A 20,879-nucleotide genomic window follows, 5' to 3' on the forward strand; every position below is an offset into this window, starting at 1 on the left:
AAAACTCGACTCACAGGAGAGGTTCTAATCATAGAAAGTGAGAGTGTCAGTCCTCTTGTACTTAAGTCGGCATTGTGCCATTTGTATTAAATTCGGATGCAATTTCTGTGTTTCATCGTCAATAAGAAGGTGCAAAGTATTAGTGAAGCATCGGAATGTAAAACTGGACTCACAGGACAGATTCAAATCATAGAAAGTGAGAGTGTCAGTCCTCTTGTACTTAAGTCGGCATTGCGACATTTGTATTAAATTTGGATGCATTTTCTGTGTTTCATCGTCAATAAGAAGGTTCAACGGATACAGTAAACCTGAAGTGAAGCATCGGAATCTAAAACTAGACTCACAGGAGAGGTTCAAATCATAGAAAGTTAGAGAGTCTGTCCTCTTGTACTTAAGTCGGCATTTTGCCATTTGTATTAATTTCTTATGCAAACTCTGTGTTTCATCGTCAATAAGAAGGTCCGAGTGATACAGTTAACCTGAGGTGAAGTATCGGAATCTAAAACTGGACTCACAGTAGAGGTTCAAATCATAGAAAGTGAGAGTGTCTGTCCTCTTGTACTTAAGTCGTCATTGTGCCTTTTGTATTAAATTCAGATGCAATTTCTGTGTTTCATCGTCAATTAGAAGGTGCAAGGTATATAGTAAACCTGAAGTGAAGCATTGGAATGTAAAACTGGACTCACAGGACAGGTTCAAATCATAGAAAGTGAGAGTGTCAGTCCTCTTGTTCTTAAGTCGGCATTGTGACATTTGTATTAAATTTGGATGCAATATCTGTTTTTCACCGTCAATAAGAAGGTTCAAGGGATACAGTAAACCTGAAGTGAAGCATCGGAATCTAAAACTAGACTTACAGGAGAGGTTCAAATCAAAGAAAATTATAGTGTCAGTCCTCTTTTACTTAAGTCGGCATTGTGCCTTTTGTATTAAATTCCGATGCAATTTCTGTGTTTCATCGTCAATAAGAAGGTGCAAGGTATACAGTAAACCTGAAGTGAAGCATTGGAATCAAAAACTCGACTCACAGGAGAGGTTAAAATCATAGAAAGTGAGAGTGTCAGTCCTCTTGTACTTAAGTCGGCATTGTGCCTTTTGTATTAAATTCGGATGCAAACTCTGTGTTTCATCGTCAATAAGAGGGTCCAAGGAATACAGTAAACCTGAGGTGAAGCATCGGAATCTAAAACTGGACTCACAGTAGAGGTTCAAATCACAGAAAGTTAGTGTGTCACTCCTCTTGTACTTAAGACGGTATTGTGCCTTTTGTATTAAATTCGGATGCAATTTCTGTGTTTCATCGTCAATAAGAAGGTCCAAGGTATACAGTAAACCTGAAGTGAAGCATCGGATCCTAAAACTGGTCTCACAGGAGGGATTCAAATCATAGAAAGTTAGAGTGTCACTCCTCTTGTACTTAAGACGGTATTGTGCCTTTTGTATAAAATTCGGATGCAATTTGTGTGTTTCATCGTCAATAAGAAGGTGCAAGGTATGATGTAAACCTGAAGTGAAGCATCGGAATGTAAAACTGGACTCAAAGGACAGGTTCAAATCATAGAAAGTGAGAGTGTCAGTCCTCTTGTACTTAAGTCGGCATTGTGCCATTTGTATTAAATTTGGATGCAATTTCTGTGTTTTATCGTCAATAAGAATGTTCAAGGGATACTGTGAACCTGAAGTGAAGCATCGGAATCTAAAACTAGACTCACAGGAGAGGTTCAAATCATAGAAAGTTAGAGTGTCTGTCCTCTTGTACTTAAGTCGGCATTGTGCCTTTTGTATTAAATTCGGATGCAAACTCTGTGTTTCATCGTCAATAAGAAGGTCCAAGGGATACAGTAAACCTGAGGTGAAGCATCGGAATCTAAAACTGGACACACAGTAGAGGTTCAAATCATAGAAAGTGAGAGTGTCAGTCCTCTTGTACTTAAGTCGGCATTGTGCCTTTTGTATTACATTCGGATGCAATTTCTGTGTTTCATCGTTAATAAGAAGGTCCAAATGATACAGCAAACCTGAAGTGAAGCATCGGAATCTAAAACTGGTCTCACAGGAGAGATTCAAATCATAGAAAGTTAGAGTGTCAGTCCTCTTGTACTTAAGTCGGCATTGTGCCATTTGTATTAAATTCGGATTCAATTTCTGTGTTTCATCGTCAATAAGAAGGTCCAAGAGATTCAGTAAACCTGAAGTGAAGCATCGGAATCCAAAACTGGAATCCCAGGAGAGGTCAAATCATAGAATGTGAGAGTGTCAGTCCTCTTGTACTTAAGTCGGCATTGTGCCATTTGTATTAAATTCGGATGCAATATCTGTGTTTCATCGTCAATAAGAAGGTCCAAGGGATACAGTAAACCTGAAGTGAAGCATCGGAATCTAAAACTAAACTCACAGGAGAGGTTCTAATCATAGAAAGTGAGAGTGTCAGTCCTCTTTTACTTAAGTCGGCATTGTGCCTTTTGTATTAAATTCCGATGCAATTTCTGTGTTTCATCGTCAATAAGAAGGTCCAAGGGATACAGTAAACCTGAAGTGAAGCAACGGAACCTAAAACTGGTCTCACAGGAGAGGTTCAAATCATAGAATGTTAGAGGGTCAGTCCTCTTTTACTTAAGTCGGCATTGTGCATTTGTATAAAATCCGGAAGCAATTTCTGTGTTTCATCGTCAATAAGAAGGTCCAAGGGATACAGTAAACCTGAAGTGAAGCATCGGAATCTAAAACTAGACTCACGGGAGAGGTTCAAATCATAGAAAGTTAGAGTGTCAGTCCTCTTGTACTTAAGTCGGCATTGTGACATTTGTATTAAATTCCGATGCAATTTCTGTGTTTCATCGTCAATAAGAAGGTGCAAGGTATACAGTAAACCTGAAGTGAAGCATTGGAATCTAAAACTCGACTCACAGGAGAGGTTCTAATCATAGAAAGTGAGAGTGTCAGTCCTCTTGTACTTAAGTCGGCATTGTGCCATTTGTATTAAATTCGGATGCAATTTCTGTGTTTCATCGTCAATAAGAAGGTGCAAAGTATTAGTGAAGCATCGGAATGTAAAACTGGACTCACAGGACAGATTCAAATCATAGAAAGTGAGAGTGTCAGTCCTCTTGTACTTAAGTCGGCATTGCGACATTTGTATTAAATTTGGATGCATTTTCTGTGTTTCATCGTCAATAAGAAGGTTCAACGGATACAGTAAACCTGAAGTGAAGCATCGGAATCTAAAACTAGACTCACAGGAGAGGTTCAAATCATAGAAAGTTAGAGAGTCTGTCCTCTTGTACTTAAGTCGGCATTTTGCCATTTGTATTAATTTCTTATGCAAACTCTGTGTTTCATCGTCAATAAGAAGGTCCGAGTGATACAGTTAACCTGAGGTGAAGTATCGGAATCTAAAACTGGACTCACAGTAGAGGTTCAAATCATAGAAAGTGAGAGTGTCTGTCCTCTTGTACTTAAGTCGTCATTGTGCCTTTTGTATTAAATTCAGATGCAATTTCTGTGTTTCATCGTCAATTAGAAGGTGCAAGGTATATAGTAAACCTGAAGTGAAGCATTGGAATGTAAAACTGGACTCACAGGACAGGTTCAAATCATAGAAAGTGAGAGTGTCAGTCCTCTTGTTCTTAAGTCGGCATTGTGACATTTGTATTAAATTTGGATGCAATATCTGTTTTTCACCGTCAATAAGAAGGTTCAAGGGATACAGTAAACCTGAAGTGAAGCATAGGAATCTAAAACTAGACTCACAGGAGAGGTTCATATCACAGAAAGTTAGATTGTCTGTCCTATTGTACTTAAGTCGACATTGTGCCTTTGGTATTAAATTCGGATGCAAACTCTGTGTTTCATCGTCAATAAGAAGGTCCAAGGGATACAGTAAACCTGAGGTGAAACATCGGAATCTAAAACAGGACTCACAGTAGAGGTTCAAATCATAGAAAGTGAGAGTGTCAGTCCTCTTGTACTTAAGTCGTCATTGTGCCTTTTGTATTAAATTCAGATGCAATTTCTGTGTTTCATCGTCAATAAGAAGGTCCAAACGAAACAGTAAACGTGAAGTCAAGCATCGGAATCTAAAACTGGTCTCACAGGAGAGGTTCAAATCATAGAATGCTAGAGTGTCAGTCCTCTTTTACTTATGTCGGCATTGTGAATCTTGTATTAAATTCGGATGCAATTTCTGTGTTTCATCGTCAATAAGAAGGTCCAAGGGATACAGTAAACCTGAAGTGAAGCATCGGAATCTGAAACTAGACTCTCAGGAGAGGTTCAAATCATAGAAATTTAGAGTGTCAGTCCTCTTGTACTTAAGTCGGCATTGTGCCATTTGTATTAAATTCGGATGCAATTTCGGTGTTTCATCGTCAATAAGAGGGTCCAAGGAATACAGTAAACCTGAAGTGAAGCATCGGAATCTAAAACTGGACTCCCAGGAGAGGTCAAATCATTGAAAGTGAGAGTGTCAGTCCTCTTTTACTTAAGTCGGCATTGTGCCTTTTGTATTAAATTCCGATGCAATTTCTGTGCTTCATCGTCAATAAGAAGGTCCAATGGATACAGTAAACCTGAAGTGAAGCATCGGAATCTAAAACTAGACTTACAGGAGAGGTTCAAATCAAAGAAAATTATAGTGTCAGTCCTCTTTTACTTAAGTCGGCATTGTGCCTTTTGTATTAAATTCCGATGCAATTTCTGTGTTTCATCGTCAATAAGAAGGTGCAAGGTATACAGTAAACCTGAAGTGAAGCATCGGAATCAAAAACTCGACTCACAGGAGAGGTTAAAATCATAGAAAGTGAGAGTGTCAGTCCTCTTGTACTTAAGTCGGCATTGTGCCTTTTGTATTAAATTCGGATGCAAACTCTGTGTTTCATCGTCAATAAGAGGGTCCAAGGAATACAGTAAACCTGAGGTGAAGCATCGGAATCTAAAACTGGACTCACAGTAGAGGTTCAAATCACAGAAAGTTAGTGTGTCACTCCTCTTGTACTTAAGACGGTATTGTGCCTTTTGTATTAAATTCGGATGCAATTTCTGTGTTTCATCGTCAATAAGAAGGTCCAAGGTATACAGTAAACCTGAAGTGAAGCATCGGATCCTAAAACTGGTCTCACAGGAGGGATTCAAATCATAGAAAGTTAGAGTGTCACTCCTCTTGTACTTAAGACGGTATTGTGCCTTTTGTATAAAATCCGGATGCAATTTGTGTGTTTCATCGTCAATAAGAAGGTGCAAGGTATGATGTAAACCTGAAGTGAAGCATCGGAATGTAAAACTGGACTCAAAGGACAGGTTCAAATCATAGAAAGTGAGAGTGTCAGTCCTCTTGTACTTAAGTCGGCATTGTGCCATTTGTATTAAATTTGGATGCAATTTCTGTGTTTTATCGTCAATAAGAATGTTCAAGGGATACTGTGAACCTGAAGTGAAGCATCGGAATCTAAAACTAGACTCACAGGAGAGGTTCAAATCATAGAAAGTTAGAGTGTCTGTCCTCTTGTACTTAAGTCGGCATTGTGCCTTTTGTATTAAATTCGGATGCAAACTCTGTGTTTCATCGTCAATAAGAAGGTCCAAGGGATACAGTAAACCTGAGGTGAAGCATCGGAATCTAAAACTGGACACACAGTAGAGGTTCAAATCATAGAAAGTGAGAGTGTCAGTCCTCTTGTACTTAAGTCGGCATTGTGCCTTTTGTATTACATTCGGATGCAATTTCTGTGTTTCATCGTTAATAAGAAGGTCCAAATGATACAGCAAACCTGAAGTGAAGCATCGGAATCTAAAACTGGTCTCACAGGAGAGATTCAAATCATAGAAAGTTAGAGTGTCAGTCCTCTTGTACTTAAGTCGGCATTGTGCCATTTGTATTAAATTCGGATTCAATTTCTGTGTTTCATCGTCAATAAGAAGGTCCAAGAGATTCAGTAAACCTGAAGTGAAGCATCGGAATCCAAAACTGGAATCCCAGGAGAGGTCAAATCATAGAATGTGAGAGTGTCAGTCCTCTTGTACTTAAGTCGGCATTGTGCCATTTGTATTAAATTCGGATGCAATATCTGTGTTTCATCGTCAATAAGAAGGTCCAAGGGATACAGTAAACCTGAAGTGAAGCATCGGAATCTAAAACTAAACTCACAGGAGAGGTTCTAATCATAGAAAGTGAGAGTGTCAGTCCTCTTTTACTTAAGTCGGCATTGTGCCTTTTGTATTAAATTCCGATGCAATTTCTGTGTTTCATCGTCAATAAGAAGGTGCAAGGTATACAGGAAACCTGAAGTGAAGCATCGGAATCTAAAAATCGACTCACAGGAGAGGTTCTAATCATAGAAAGTTAGAGTGTCAGTCCTCTTGTACTTAAGTCGGCATTGTGCCATTTGTATTAAATTCGGATGCAATTTCTGTGTTTCATCGTCAATAAGAAGGTCCAAGGGATATAGTAAACCTGAAGTGAAGCATCGGAATCTAAAACTGGTCTCACAGGAGAGGTTCAAATCATAGAATGTTAGAGAGGCAGTCCTCTTTTACTTAAGTCGGCATTGTGCCTTTTATTTTAATTTCGGATGCAATTTCTGTGTTTCATCGTCAATAACAAGGTCCAAGGGATACAGTAAACCTGAAGTGAAGCATCGGAATCTATAACTGGACTCCCAGGAGAAGTAAAATCATAGAAAGTGATAGTGTCAGTCCTCTTGTACTTACGTCAGCATTGTGCCATTTATATTAAATTCGGATGCAATTTCTGTGTTTCATTGTCAATAGGAAGGTCCAAGGGATACAGTAAACCTGAAGTGAAGCATCGGAATCTAAAACTGGACTCACAGGAGAGTTTCAAATAATAGAAAGTTAGAGAGTCACTCCCCTTGTACTTAAGACGGTATTGTGCCTTTTGTATTAAATTCGGATGCAATTTCTGTGTTTCATCGTCAATAAGAAGGTCCAAGGGATACAGTAAACCTGAAGTGAAGCATCGGAATCTAAAACTGGACTCACAGGAGAGGTTCCAATCATAGAATGTTAGAGTGTCAGTCCACTTTTACTTAAGTCGACATTGTGCCTTTTGTATTAAATTCGGATGCAATTTCTGTGTTTCATCGTCAATAAGAAGGTCCAAGGTATACAGTAAACCTGAAGTGAAGCATCGGATTCTAAAACTGGACTCACAGGAGGGGTTCAAATCATAGTAAGAGTGTCAGTCCTCTTTTACTTAAGTCGGCATTGTGCCTTTTGTATTAAATTCCGATGCAATTTCTGTGTTTCATCGTTAATATGAAGGTGCAAGGTATACAGTGAACCTGAAGTGAAGCATCGGAATGTAAAACTGGACTCACAGGAAAGGTTCAAATCATAGAAAGTGAGAGTGTCAGTCCTCTTGTACTTAAGTCGGCATTGTGACATTTGTATTAAATTTGGATGCAATTTCTGTGTTTTATCGTCAATAAGGAGGTTCAAGGGATAGTGTAAACCTGAAGTGGAGCATCGGAATCTAAAACTAGACTCACAGGAGAGGTTCAAATCATAGAAAGTTCGAGTGTCTGTCCTCTTCTACTTAAGTCGGCATTGTGTCTTTTGTATTAAATTCGGATGCAAACTCTGTGTTTCATCGTCAATAAAAAGGTCCATGGGATACAGTAATCCTGAGGTGAAGCATCGGAATCTAAAACCGGACTCACAGTAGAGCTTCAAATCATAGAAAGTGAGAGTGTCAGTCCTCTTGTACTTAAGTCGGCATTGTGCCATTTGTATTAAATTCGGATGCAATTTCTGTGTTTCGTCGTCATTAAGAAGGTCCAAGGGATACAATAAATCTGAAGTGAAGCATCGGAATCTAAAACTGGACTCTCAGGAGAGGTTCAAATCATAGAAAGTGAGAGTGTCAGTCCTCTTGTACTTAAGTGGCTATGTGCCTTTTGTATTAAATTCGGTTGCAATTTCTGTGTTTCATCGTCATTAAGAAGGTCCAAATGATACAGTAAACCTGAAGTGAAGCATCGGAATCTAAAAATGGACTCCCAGGAGAGGTCAAATCATAGAAAGTGAGAGTGTCAGTCCTCTTGTACTTAAGTCAGCATTGTGCCATTTATATTAAATTCGGATGCAATTTCTGTGCTCCATTGTCAATACGAAGGTCCAAGGGATACAGCAAACCTGAAGTGAAGCATCGGAATCTAAAACTGCACTCACAGGAGAGTTTCAAATCATGGAAAGTGAGAGTGTCACTCCTCTTGTACTTAAGACGGTATTGTGCCTTTTGTATTAAATTCGGATGCAATTTCTGTGTTTCATCGTCAATAAGAAGGTCCAAGGGATACAGTAAACCTGAAGTGAAGCATCGGAATCTAAAACTGGTCTCACAGGAGAGGTTCAAATCATAGAATGTTAGAGTGTCAGTCCACTTTTACTTAAGTCGACATTGTGCCTTTTGTATTAAATTCGGATGCAATTTCTGTGTTTCATCGTCAATAAGAGGGTCCAAGGTATACAGTAAACCTGAAGTGAAGCATCGGATTCTAAAACTGGACTCACAGGAGGGGTTCAAATCATAAAAAATTAGAGTGCCAGTCCTCTTTTACTTGAGTCGGCATTGTGCCTTTTGTATTAAATTCCGATGCAATTTCTGTGTTTCATCGTCAATTAGAAGGTGCAAGGTATATAGTAAACCTGAAGTGAAGCATTGGAATGTAAAACTGGACTCACAGGACAGGTTCAAATCATAGAAAGTGAGAGTGTCAGTCCTCTTGTTCTTAAGTCGGCATTGTGACATTTGTATTAAGTTTGGATGCAATATCTGTTTTTCACCGTCAATAAGAAGGTTCAAGGGATACAGTAAACCTGAAGTGAAGCATAGGAATCTAAAACTAGACTCACAGGAGAGGTTCATATCACAGAAAGTTAGATTGTCTGTCCTATTGTACTTAAGTCGACATTGTGCCTTTGGTATTAAATTCGGATGCAAACTCTGTGTTTCATCGTCAATAAGAAGGTCCAAGGGATACAGTAAACCTGAGGTGAAACATCGGAATCTAAAACAGGACTCACAGTAGAGGTTCAAATCATAGAAAGTGAGAGTGTCAGTCCTCTTGTACTTAAGTCGTCATTGTGCCTTTTGTATTAAATTCAGATGCAATTTCTCTGTTTCATCGTCAATAAGAAGGTCCAAACGAAACAGTAAACGTGAAGTCAAGCATCGGAATCTAAAACTGGTCTCACAGGAGAGGTTCAAATCATAGAATGCTAGAGTGTCAGTCCTCTTTTACTTATGTCGGCATTGTGAATCTTGTATTAAATTCGGATGCAATTTCTGTGTTTCATCGTCAATAAGAAGGTCCAAGGGATACAGTAAACCTGAAGTGAAGCATCGGAATCTAAAACTAGACTCTCAGGAGAGGTTCAAATCATAGAAATTTAGAGTGTCAGTCCTCTTGTACTTAAGTCGGCATTGTGCCATTTGTATTAAATTCGGATGCAATTTCGGTGTTTCATCGTCAATAAGAGGGTCCAAGGAATACAGTAAACCTGAAGTGAAGCATCGGAATCTAAAACTGGACTCCCAGGAGAGGTCAAATCATTGAAAGTGAGAGTGTCAGTCCTCCTGTACTTAAGTCGGCATTGTGCCATTTGTATTAAATTCGGATGCAATTTCTTTGTTTCATCGCCAATGAGAAGGTCCAAGGGATACAGTAAACCTGAAGTGAAGCATCGGAATCTAAAACTGGACTCACGGGAGAGGTTCTAATAATAGAAAGTGAGAGTGTCAGTCCTCTTTTACTTAAGTCGGCATTGTGCCTTTTGTATTAAATTCGGATGCAATTTCTGTGTTTCATCGTCAATAAGAAGGTCCAATGGATACAGTAAACCTGAAGTGAAGCATCGGAATCTAAAACTAGACTTACAGGAGAGGTTCAAATCAAAGAAAATTATAGTGTCAGTCCTCTTTTACTTAAGTCGGCATTGTGCCTTTTGTATTAAATTCCGATGCAATTTCTGTGTTTCATCGTCAATAAGAAGGTGCAAGGTATACAGTAAACCTGAAGTGAAGCATCGGAATCAAAAACTCGACTCACAGGAGAGGTTAAAATCATAGAAAGTGAGAGTGTCAGTCCTCTTGTACTTAAGTCGGCATTGTGCCTTTTGTATTAAATTCGGATGCAAACTCTGTGTTTCATCGTCAATAAGAGGGTCCAAGGAATACAGTAAACCTGAGGTGAAGCATCGGAATCTAAAACTGGACTCACAGTAGAGGTTCAAATCACAGAAAGTTAGTGTGTCACTCCTCTTGTACTTAAGACGGTATTGTGCCTTTTGTATTAAATTCGGATGCAATTTCTGTGTTTCATCGTCAATAAGAAGGTCCAAGGTATACAGTAAACCTGAAGTGAAGCATCGGATCCTAAAACTGGTCTCACAGGAGGGATTCAAATCATAGAAAGTTAGAGTGTCACTCCTCTTGTACTTAAGACGGTATTGTGCCTTTTGTATAAAATTCGGATGCAATTTCTGTGTTTCATCGTCAATAAGAAGGTGCAAGGTATGATGTAAACCTGAAGTGAAGCATCGGAATGTAAAACTGGACTCAAAGGACAGGTTCAAATCATAGAAAGTGAGAGTGTCAGTCCTCTTGTACTTAAGTCGGCATTGTGCCATTTGTATTAAATTTGGATGCAATTTCTGTGTTTTATCGTCAATAAGAATGTTCAAGGGATACTGTGAACCTGAAGTGAAGCATCGGAATCTAAAACTAGACTCACAGGAGAGGTTCAAATCATAGAAAGTTAGAGTGTCTGTCCTCTTGTACTTAAGTCGGCATTGTGCCTTTTGTATTAAATTCGGATGCAAACTCTGTGTTTCATCGTCAATAAGAAGGTCCAAGGGATACAGTAAACCTGAGGTGAAGCATCGGAATCTAAAACTGGACACACAGTAGAGGTTCAAATCATAGAAAGTGAGAGTGTCAGTCCTCTTGTACTTAAGTCGGCATTGTGCCTTTTGTATTACATTCGGATGCAATTTCTGTGTTTCATCGTTAATAAGAAGGTCCAAATGATACAGAAAACCTGAAGTGAAGCATCGGAATCTAAAACTGGTCTCACAGGAGAGATTCAAATCATAGAAAGTTAGAGTGTCAGTCCTCTTGTACTTAAGTCGGCATTGTGCCATTTGTATTAAATTCGGATTCAATTTCTGTGTTTCATCGTCAATAAGAAGGTCCAAGAGATTCAGTAAACCTGAAGTGAAGCATCGCAATCCAAAACTGGAATCCCAGGAGAGGTCAAATCATAGAATGTGAGAGTGTCAGTCCTCTTGTACTTAAGTCGGCATTGTGCCATTTGTATTAAATTCGGATGCAATATCTGTGTTTCATCGTCAATAAGAAGGTCCAAGGGATACAGTAAACCTGAAGTGAAGCATCGGAATCTAAAACTAAACTCACAGGAGAGGTTCTAATCATAGAAAGTGAGAGTGTCAGTCCTCTTTTACTTAAGTCGGCATTGTGCCTTTTGTATTAAATTCCGATGCAATTTCTGTGTTTCATCGTCAATAAGAAGGTCCAAGGGATACAGTAAACCTGAAGTGAAGCAACGGAACCTAGAACTGGTCTCACAGGAGAGGTTCAAATCATAGAATGTTAGAGGGTCAGTCCTCTTTTACTTAAGTCGGCATTGTGCATTTGTATAAAATCCGGAAGCAATTTCTGTGTTTCATCGTCAATAAGAAGGTCCAAGGGATACAGTAAACCTGAAGTGAAGCATCGGAATCTAAAACTAGACTCACGGGAGAGGTTCAAATCATAGAAAGTTAGAGTGTCAGTCCTCTTGTACTTAAGTCGGCATTGTGACATTTGTATTAAATTCCGATGCAATTTCTGTGTTTCATCGTCAATAAGAAGGTGCAAGGTATACAGTAAACCTGAAGTGAAGCATTGGAATCTAAAACTCGACTCACAGGAGAGGTTCTAATCATAGAAAGTGAGAGTGTCAGTCCTCTTGTACTTAAGTCGGCATTGTGCCATTTGTATTAAATTCGGATGCAATTTCTGTGTTTCATCGTCAATAAGAAGGTGCAAAGTATTAGTGAAGCATCGGAATGTAAAACTGGACTCACAGGACAGATTCAAATCATAGAAAGTGAGAGTGTCAGTCCTCTTGTACTTAAGTCGGCATTGCGACATTTGTATTAAATTTGGATGCATTTTCTGTGTTTCATCGTCAATAAGAAGGTTCAAGGGATACAGTAAACCTGAAGTGAAGCATCGGAATCTAAAACTAGACTCACAGGAGAGGTTCAAATCATAGAAAGTTAGAGAGTCTGTCCTCTTGTACTTAAGTCGGCATTTTGCCATTTGTATTAATTTCTTATGCAAACTCTGTGTTTCATCGTCAATAAGAAGGTCCGAGTGATACAGTTAACCTGAGGTGAAGTATCGGAATCTAAAACTGGACTCACAGTAGAGGTTCAAATCATAGAAAGTGAGAGTGTCTGTCCTCTTGTACTTAAGTCGGCATTGTGCCTTTTGTATTAAATTCGGATGCAATTTCTGTGTTTCATCGTCAATAAGTAGGTCCAAGTGATACAGTAAACCTGAAGTGAAACTTCGGAATCTAAAACTGCACTCACAGGAGACATTCAATTCATAGAAAATTAGAGTGTCAGTCCTCTTGTACTTAAGTCGGCATTGTGCCATTTGTATTAAATTCCGATGCAATTTCTGTGTTTCATCGTCAATAAGAAGGTGCAAGGTATACAGGAAACCTGAAGTGAAGCATCGGAATCTAAAAATCGACTCACAGGAGAGGTTCTAATCATAGAAAGTTAGAGTGTCAGTCCTCTTGTACTTAAGTCGGCATTGTGCCATTTGTATTAAATTCGGATGCAATATCTGTGTTTCATCGTCAATAAGAAGGTCCAAGGGATACAGTAAACCTGAAGTGAAGCATCGGAATCAAAAACTGGACTCACAGGAGAGGTTCTAATCATAGAAAGTGAGAGAGTCAGTCGTCCTTTACTTAAGTCGGCAGTGTGCCTTTGTATTAAATTCGGATGCAATTTCTGTTTTTCATCGTCAATAAGAAGGTCCAAGGCATACAGTAAACCTGAAGCATCGGAATCTAAAACTGGTCTCACAGGAGAGGTCCAAATCATAGATTGTTAGAGTGGCAGTCCTCTTTTACTTAAGTCGGCATTGTGCCTTTTATTTTAAATTCGGATGCAATTTCTGTGTTCCATCGTCAATAAGAAGGTCCAAGGGATACAGTAAACCTGAAGTGAAGCATCGGAATCTAAAACTGGACTCCCAGGTGAAGTAAAATCATAGAAAGTGATAGTGTCAGTCCCCGTGTTCTTAAGTCAGCATTGTGCCATTTGTATTAAATATGGATGCAATTTCTGTGTTTCATCGTCAATAAGAAGGTCCAAGGGATACAGTAAACCTGAAGTGAAGGAACGGAATCTAAAACTGGACTCCCAGGAGGGGTCAAATCATAGAAAGTGAGAGTGTCAGTCCTCTTGTACTTAAGTCGGCATTGTGCCATTTGTATTAAATTCGGATGCAATTTCTGTGTTTCATCGTCAATAAGAAGGTCCAAGGGATATAGTAAACCTGAAGTGAAGCATCGGAATCTAAAACTGGTCTCACAGGAGAGGTTCAAATCATAGAATGTTAGAGAGGCAGTCCTCTTTTACTTAAGTCGGCATTGTGCCTTTTATTTTAATTTCGGATGCAATTTCTGTGTTTCATCGTCAATAACTAGGTCCAAGGGATACAGTAAACCTGAAGTGAAGCATCGGAATCTAAAACTGGACTCCCAGGAGAAGTAAAATCATAGAAAGTGATAGTGTCAGTCCTCTTGTACTTACGTCAGCATTGTGCCATTTATATTAAATTTGGATGCAATTTCTGTGTTTCATTGTCAATAGGAAGGTCCAAGGGATACAGTAAACCTGAAGTGAAGCATCGGAATCTAAAACTGGACTCACAGGAGAGTTTCAAATAATAGAAAGTTAGAGAGTCACTCCCCTTGTACTTAAGACGGTATTGTGCCTTTTGTATTAAATTCGGATGCAATTTCTGTGTTTCATCGTCAATAAGAAGGTCCAAGGGATACAGTAAACCTGAAGTGAAGCATCGGAATCTAAAACTGGACTCACAGGAGAGGTTCCAATCATAGAATGTTAGAGTGTCAGTCCACTTTTACTTAAGTCGACATTGTGCCTTTTGTATTAAATTCGGATGCAATTTCTGTGTTTCATCGTCAATAAGAAGGTCCAAGGTATACAGTAAACCTGAAGTGAAGCATCGGATTCTAAAACTGGACTCACAGGAGGGGTTCAAATCATAGTAAGAGTGTCAGTCCTCTTTTACTTAAGTCGGCATTGTGCCTTTTGTATTAAATTCCGATGCAATTTCTGTGTTTCATCGTTAATATGAAGGTGCAAGGTATACAGTGAACCTGAAGTGAAGCATCGGAATGTAAAACTGGACTCACAGGAAAGGTTCAAATCATAGAAAGTGTGAGTGTCAGTCCTCTTGTACTTAAGTCGGCATTGTGACATTTGTATTAAATTTGGATGCAATTTCTGTGTTTTATCGTCAATAAGGAGGTTCAAGGGATAGTGTAAACCTGAAGTGGAGCATCGGAATCTAAAACTAGACTCACAGGAGAGGTTCAAATCATAGAAAGTTCGAGTGTCTGTCCTCTTCTACTTAAGTCGGCATTGTGTCTTTTGTATTAAATTCGGATGCAAACTCTGTGTTTCATCGTCAATAAAAAGGTCCATGTGATACAGTAATCCTGAGGTGAAGCATCGGAATCTAAAACTGGACTCACAGTAGAGCTTCAAATCATAGAAAGTGAGAGTGTCAGTCCTCTTGTACTTAAGTCGGCATTGTGCCATTTGTATTAATTTCGGATGCAATTTCTGTGTTTCGTCGTCATTAAGAAGGTCCAAGGGATACAATAAATCTGAAGTGAAGCATCGGAATCTAAAACTGGACTCTCAGGAGAGGTTCAAATCATAGAAAGTGAGAGTGTCAGTCCTCTTGTACTTAAGTGGCATTGTGCCTTTTGTATTAAATTCGGTTGCAATTTCTGTGTTTCATCGTCAATAAGAAGGTCCAAATGATACAGTAAACCTGAAGTGAAGCATCGGAATCTAAAAATGGACTCCCAGGAGAGGTCAAATCATAGAAAGTGAGAGTGTCAGTCCTCTTGTACTTAAGTCAGCATTGTGCCATTTATATTAAATTCGGATGCAATTTCTGTGCTCCATTGTCAATACGAAAGTCCAAGGGATACAGCAAACCTGAAGTGAAGCATCGGAATCTAAAACTGCACTCACAGGAGAGTCTCAAATCATAGAAAGTTAGAGTGTCACTCCTCTTGTACTTAAGACGGTAATGTGCCTTTTGTATTAAATTCGGATGCAATTTCTGTGTTTCATCGTCAATAAGAAGGTCCAAGGTATACAGTAAACCTGAAGTGAAGCATCGGATTTTAAAACTGGACTCACAGGAGGGGTTCAAATCATAGAAAGTTAGAGTGTCAGTCCTCTTTACTAAAGTCGGCATTGTGCCTTTTGTATTAAATTCTGATGCAATTTCTGTGTTTCATCGTCAATAAGAAGGTGCAAGGTATACAGTAAACCTGAAGTGAAGCATCGGAATCTAAAACTGGACTCAAAGCAGAGGTTCAAATCATAGAATGTTAGAGTGTCAGTCCTCTTTTACTTAAGTCGGCATTGTGCCATTTGTATTAAATTCCGATGCGATTTCTGTGTTTAATCGTCAATAAGGAGGTGCAAGGTATACAGTAAACCTGAAGTGAAGCATCGGAATCAAAAACTCGACTCACAGGGGAGGTTTAAATCATAGAAAGTGAGAGTGTCAGTCCTCTTGTACTTAAGTCGGCATTGTGCCATTTATATTAAATTCGGATGCAATTTCTGTGATTCATCGACAATAAGAAGGTCCAAGGTATACAGTAAACCTGAAGTGAAGCATCGGATCCTAAAACTGGACTCACAGAAGGGGTTCAAATCATAGAAAGTTAGAGTGTCAGTCCACTTTTACTTAAGTCGACATTGTGCCTTTTGTATTAAATTCGGATGCAATTTCTGTGATTCATCGACAATAAGAAGGTCCAAGTGATACAGTAAACCTGAAGTGAAGCATCGGAATCCAAACTCGACTCACAGGAGAGGTTCTAATCATAGAAAGTTAGAGTGTCAGTCATCTTGTACTTAAGTCGGCATTGTGCCATTTGTATTAAATAAGGATGCAATTTCTGTGTTTCATCGTCAATAAGAAGGTCCAAGGGATACAGTAAACCTGAAGTGAAGCATCGGAATCTAAAACTGGACTCACAGGAGAGGTTCTAATTATAGAAAGTGAGAGTGTCAGTCCTCCTTTACTTAAGTCGGCATTGTGCCTTTTGTATTAAATTCGGATGCAATTTCTGTTTTTCATCGTCAATAAGAGGGTCCAAGGCATACAGTGAACCTGAAGTGGAGCATCGGAATCTAAAACTGGTCACACAGGAGAGGTTCAAATCATAGAATGTTAGAGTGTCAGTCCTCTTTTACTTAAGTCGGCATTGTGCCTTTTATTTTAAATTCGGATGCTATTTCTGTGTTTCATCGTCAATATGAAGGTCCAAGGGATACAGTAAACCTGAAGTGAAGCATCGGAATCTAAAACTGGACTCCCAGGAGAAGTAAAATCATAGAAAGTGATAGTGTCAGTCCTCTTGTATTTACGTCAGCATTGTGCCATTTATATTAAATTCGGATGCAATTTCTGTGTTTCATTGTGAATAGGAAGGTCCAAGGGATACAGTAAACCTGAAGTGAAGCATCGGAATCTAAAACTGGACTCACAGGAGAGTTTCGAATAATAGAAAGTGAGAGTGTCAGTCCTCTTGTACTTAAGTCGGCATTGTGCCTTTTGTATTAAATTCGGATGCAAACTCTGTGTTTCATCGTCAATAAGAGGGTCCAAGGAATACAGTAAACCTGAGGTGAAGCATCGGAATCTAAAACTGGACTCACAGTAGAGGTTCAAATCACAGAAAGTTAGTGTGTCACTCCTCTTGTACTTAAGACGGTATTGTGCCTTTTGTATTAAATTCGGATGCAATTTCTGTGTTTCATCGTCAATAAGAAGGTCCAAGGTATACAGTAAACCTGAAGTGAAGCATCGGATCCTAAAACTGGTCTCACAGGAGGGATTCAAATCATAGAAAGTTAGAGTGTCACTCCTCTTGTACTTAAGACGGTATTGTGCCTTTTGTATAAAATTCGGATGCAATTTCTGTGTTTCATCGTCAATAAGAAGGTGCAAGGTATGATGTAAACCTGAAGTGAAGCATCGGAATGTAAAACTGGACTCAAAGGACAGGTTCAAATCATAGAAAGTGAGAGTGTCAGTCCTCTTGTACTTAAGTCGGCATTGTGCCATTTGTATTAAATTTGGATGCAATTTCTGTGTTTTATCGTCAATAAGAATGTTCAAGGGATACTGTGAACCTGAAGTGAAGCATCGGAATCTAAAACTAGACTCACAGGAGAGGTTCAAATCATAGAAAGTTAGAGTGTCTGTCCTCTTGTACTTAAGTCGGCATTGTGCCTTTTGTATTAAATTCGGATGCAAACTCTGTGTTTCATCGTCAATAAGAAGGTCCAAGGGATACAGTAAACCTGAGGTGAAGCATCGGAATCTAAAACTGGACACACAGTAGAGGTTCAAATCATAGAAAGTGAGAGTGTCAGTCCTCTTGTACTTAAGTCGGCATTGTGCCTTTTGTATTACATTCGGATGCAATTTCTGTGTTTCATCGTTAATAAGAAGGTCCAAATGATACAGCAAACCTGAAGTGAAGCATCGGAATCTAAAACTGGTCTCACAGGAGAGATTCAAATCATAGAAAGTTAGAGTGTCAGTCCTCTTGTACTTAAGTCGGCATTGTGCCATTTGTATTAAATTCGGATTCAATTTCTGTGTTTCATCATCAATAAGAAGGTCCAAGAGATTCAGTAAACCTGAAGTGAAGCATCGGAATCCAAAACTGGAATCCCAGGAGAGGTCAAATCATAGAATGTGAGAGTGTCAGTCCTCTTGTACTTAAGTCGGCATTGTGCCATTTGTATTAAATTCGGATGCAATATCTGTGTTTCATCGTCAATAAGAAGGTCCAAGGGATACAGTAAACCTGAAGTGAAGCAACGGAACCTAGAACTGGTCTCACAGGAGAGGTTCAAATCATAGAATGTTAGAGGGTCAGTCCTCTTTTACTTAAGTCGGCATTGTGCATTTGTATAAAATCCGGAAGCAATTTCTGTGTTTCATCGTCAATAAGAAGGTCCAAGGGATACAGTAAACCTGAAGTGAAGCATCGGAATCTAAAACTAGACTCACGGGAGAGGTTCAAATCATAGAAAGTTAGAGTGTCAGTCCTCTTGTACTTAAGTCGGCATTGTGCCATTTGTATTAATTTCGGATGCAATTTCTGTGTTTCGTCGTCATTAAGAAGGTCCAAGGGATACAATAAATCTGAAGTGAAGCATCGGAATCTAAAACTGGACTCTCAGGAGAGGTTCAAATCATAGAAAGTGAGAGTGTCAGTCCTCTTGTACTTAAGTGGCATTGTGCCTTTTGTATTAAATTCGGTTGCAATTTCTGTGTTTCATCGTCAATAAGAAGGTCCAAATGATACAGTAAACCTGAAGTGAAGCATCGGAATCTAAAAATGGACTCCCAGGAGAGGTCAAATCATAGAAAGTGAGAGTGTCAGTCCTCTTGTACTTAAGTCAGCATTGTGCCATTTATATTAAATTCGGATGCAATTTCTGTGCTCCATTGTCAATACGAAGGTCCAAGGGATACAGCAAACCTGAAGTGAAGCATCGGAATCTAAAACTGCACTCACAGGAGAGTTTCAAATCATAGAAAGTTAGAGTGTCACTCCTCTTGTACTTAAGACGGTAATGTGCCTTTTGTATTAAATTCGGATGCAATTTCTGTGTTTCATCGTCAATAAGAAGGTCCAAGGTATACAGTAAACCTGAAGTGAAGCATCGGATTTTAAAACTGGACTCACAGGAGGGGTTCAAATCATAGAAAGTTAGAGTGTCAGTCCTCTTTACTAAAGTCGGCATTGTGCCTTTTGTATTAAATTCTGATGCAATTTCTGTGTTTCATCGTCAATAAGAAGGTGCAAGGTAAACAGTAAACCTGAAGTGAAGCATCGGAATCTAAAACTGGACTCAAAGCAGAGGTTCAAATCATAGAATGTTAGAGTGTCAGTCCTCTTTTACTTAAGTCGGCATTGTGCCATTTGTATTAAATTCCGATGCGATTTCTGTGTTTAATCGTCAATAAGGAGGTGCAAGGTATACAGTAAACCTGAAGTGAAGCATCGGAATCAAAAACTCGACTCACAGGGGAGGTTTAAATCATAGAAAGTGAGAGTGTCAGTCCTCTTGTACTTAAGTCGGCATTGTGCCATTTATATTAAATTCGGATGCAATTTCTGTGATTCATCGACAATAAGAAGGTCCAAGGTATACAGTAAACCTGAAGTGAAGCATCGGATCCTAAAACTGGACTCACAGAAGGGGTTCAAATCATAGAAAGTTAGAGTGTCAGTCCACTTTTACTTAAGTCGACATTGTGCCTTTTGTATTAAATTCGGATGCAATTTCTGTGATTCATCGACAATAAGAAGGTCCAAGTGATACAGTAAACCTGAAGTGAAGCATCGGAATCCAAACTCGACTCACAGGAGAGGTTCTAATCATAGAAAGTTAGAGTGTCAGTCATCTTGTACTTAAGTCGGCATTGTGCCATTTGTATTAAATAAGGATGCAATTTCTGTGTTTCATCGTCAATACGAAGGTCCAAGGGATACAGTAAACCTGAAGTGAAGCATCGGAATCTAAAACTGGACTCACAGGAGAGGTTCTAATTATAGAAAGTGAGAGTGTCAGTCCTCCTTTACTTACGTCGGCATTGTGCCTTTTGTATTAAATTCGGATGCAATTTCTGTTTTTCATCGTCAATAAGAGGGTCCAAGGCATACAGTGAACCTGAAGTGAAGCATCGGAATCTAAAACTGGTCACACAGGAGAGGTTCAAATCATAGAATGTTAGAGTGTCAGTCCTCTTTTACTTAAGTCGGCATTGTGCCTTTTATTTTAAATTCGGATGCTATTTCTGTGTTTCATCGTCAATATGAAGGTCCAAGGGATACAGTAAACCTGAAGTGAAGCATCGGAATCTAAAACTGGACTCCCAGGAGAAGTAAAATCATAGAAAGTGATAGTGTCAGTCCTCTTGTATTTACGTCAGCATTGTGCCATTTATATTAAATTCGGATGCAATTTCTGTGTTTCATTGTGAATAGGAGGGTCCAAGGGATACAGTAAACCTGAAGTGAAGCATCGGAATCTAAAACTGGACTCACAGGAGAGTTTCGAATAATAGAAAGTGAGAGTGTCAGTCCTCTTGTACTTAAGTCGGCATTGTGCCTTTTGTATTAAATTCGGATGCAAACTCTGTGTTTCATCGTCAATAAGTGGGTCCAAGGAATACAGTAAACCTGAGGTGAAGCATCGGAATCTAAAACTGGACTCACAGTAGAGGTTCAAATCACAGAAAGTTAGTGTGTCACTCCTCTTGTACTTAAGACGGTATTGTGCCTTTTGTATTAAATTCGGATGCAATTTCTGTGTTTCATCGTCAATAAGAAGGTCCAAGGTATACAGTAAACCTGAAGTGAAGCATCGGATCCTAAAACTGGTCTCACAGGAGGGATTCAAATCATAGAAAGTTAGAGTGTCACTCCTCTTGTACTTAAGACGGTATTGTGCCTTTTGTATAAAAT

This window comes from Schistocerca piceifrons, chromosome X, assembly GCF_021461385.2.
Source record: "Schistocerca piceifrons isolate TAMUIC-IGC-003096 chromosome X, iqSchPice1.1, whole genome shotgun sequence".
Taxonomy (NCBI): Eukaryota; Metazoa; Arthropoda; class Insecta; order Orthoptera; family Acrididae; genus Schistocerca; species Schistocerca piceifrons.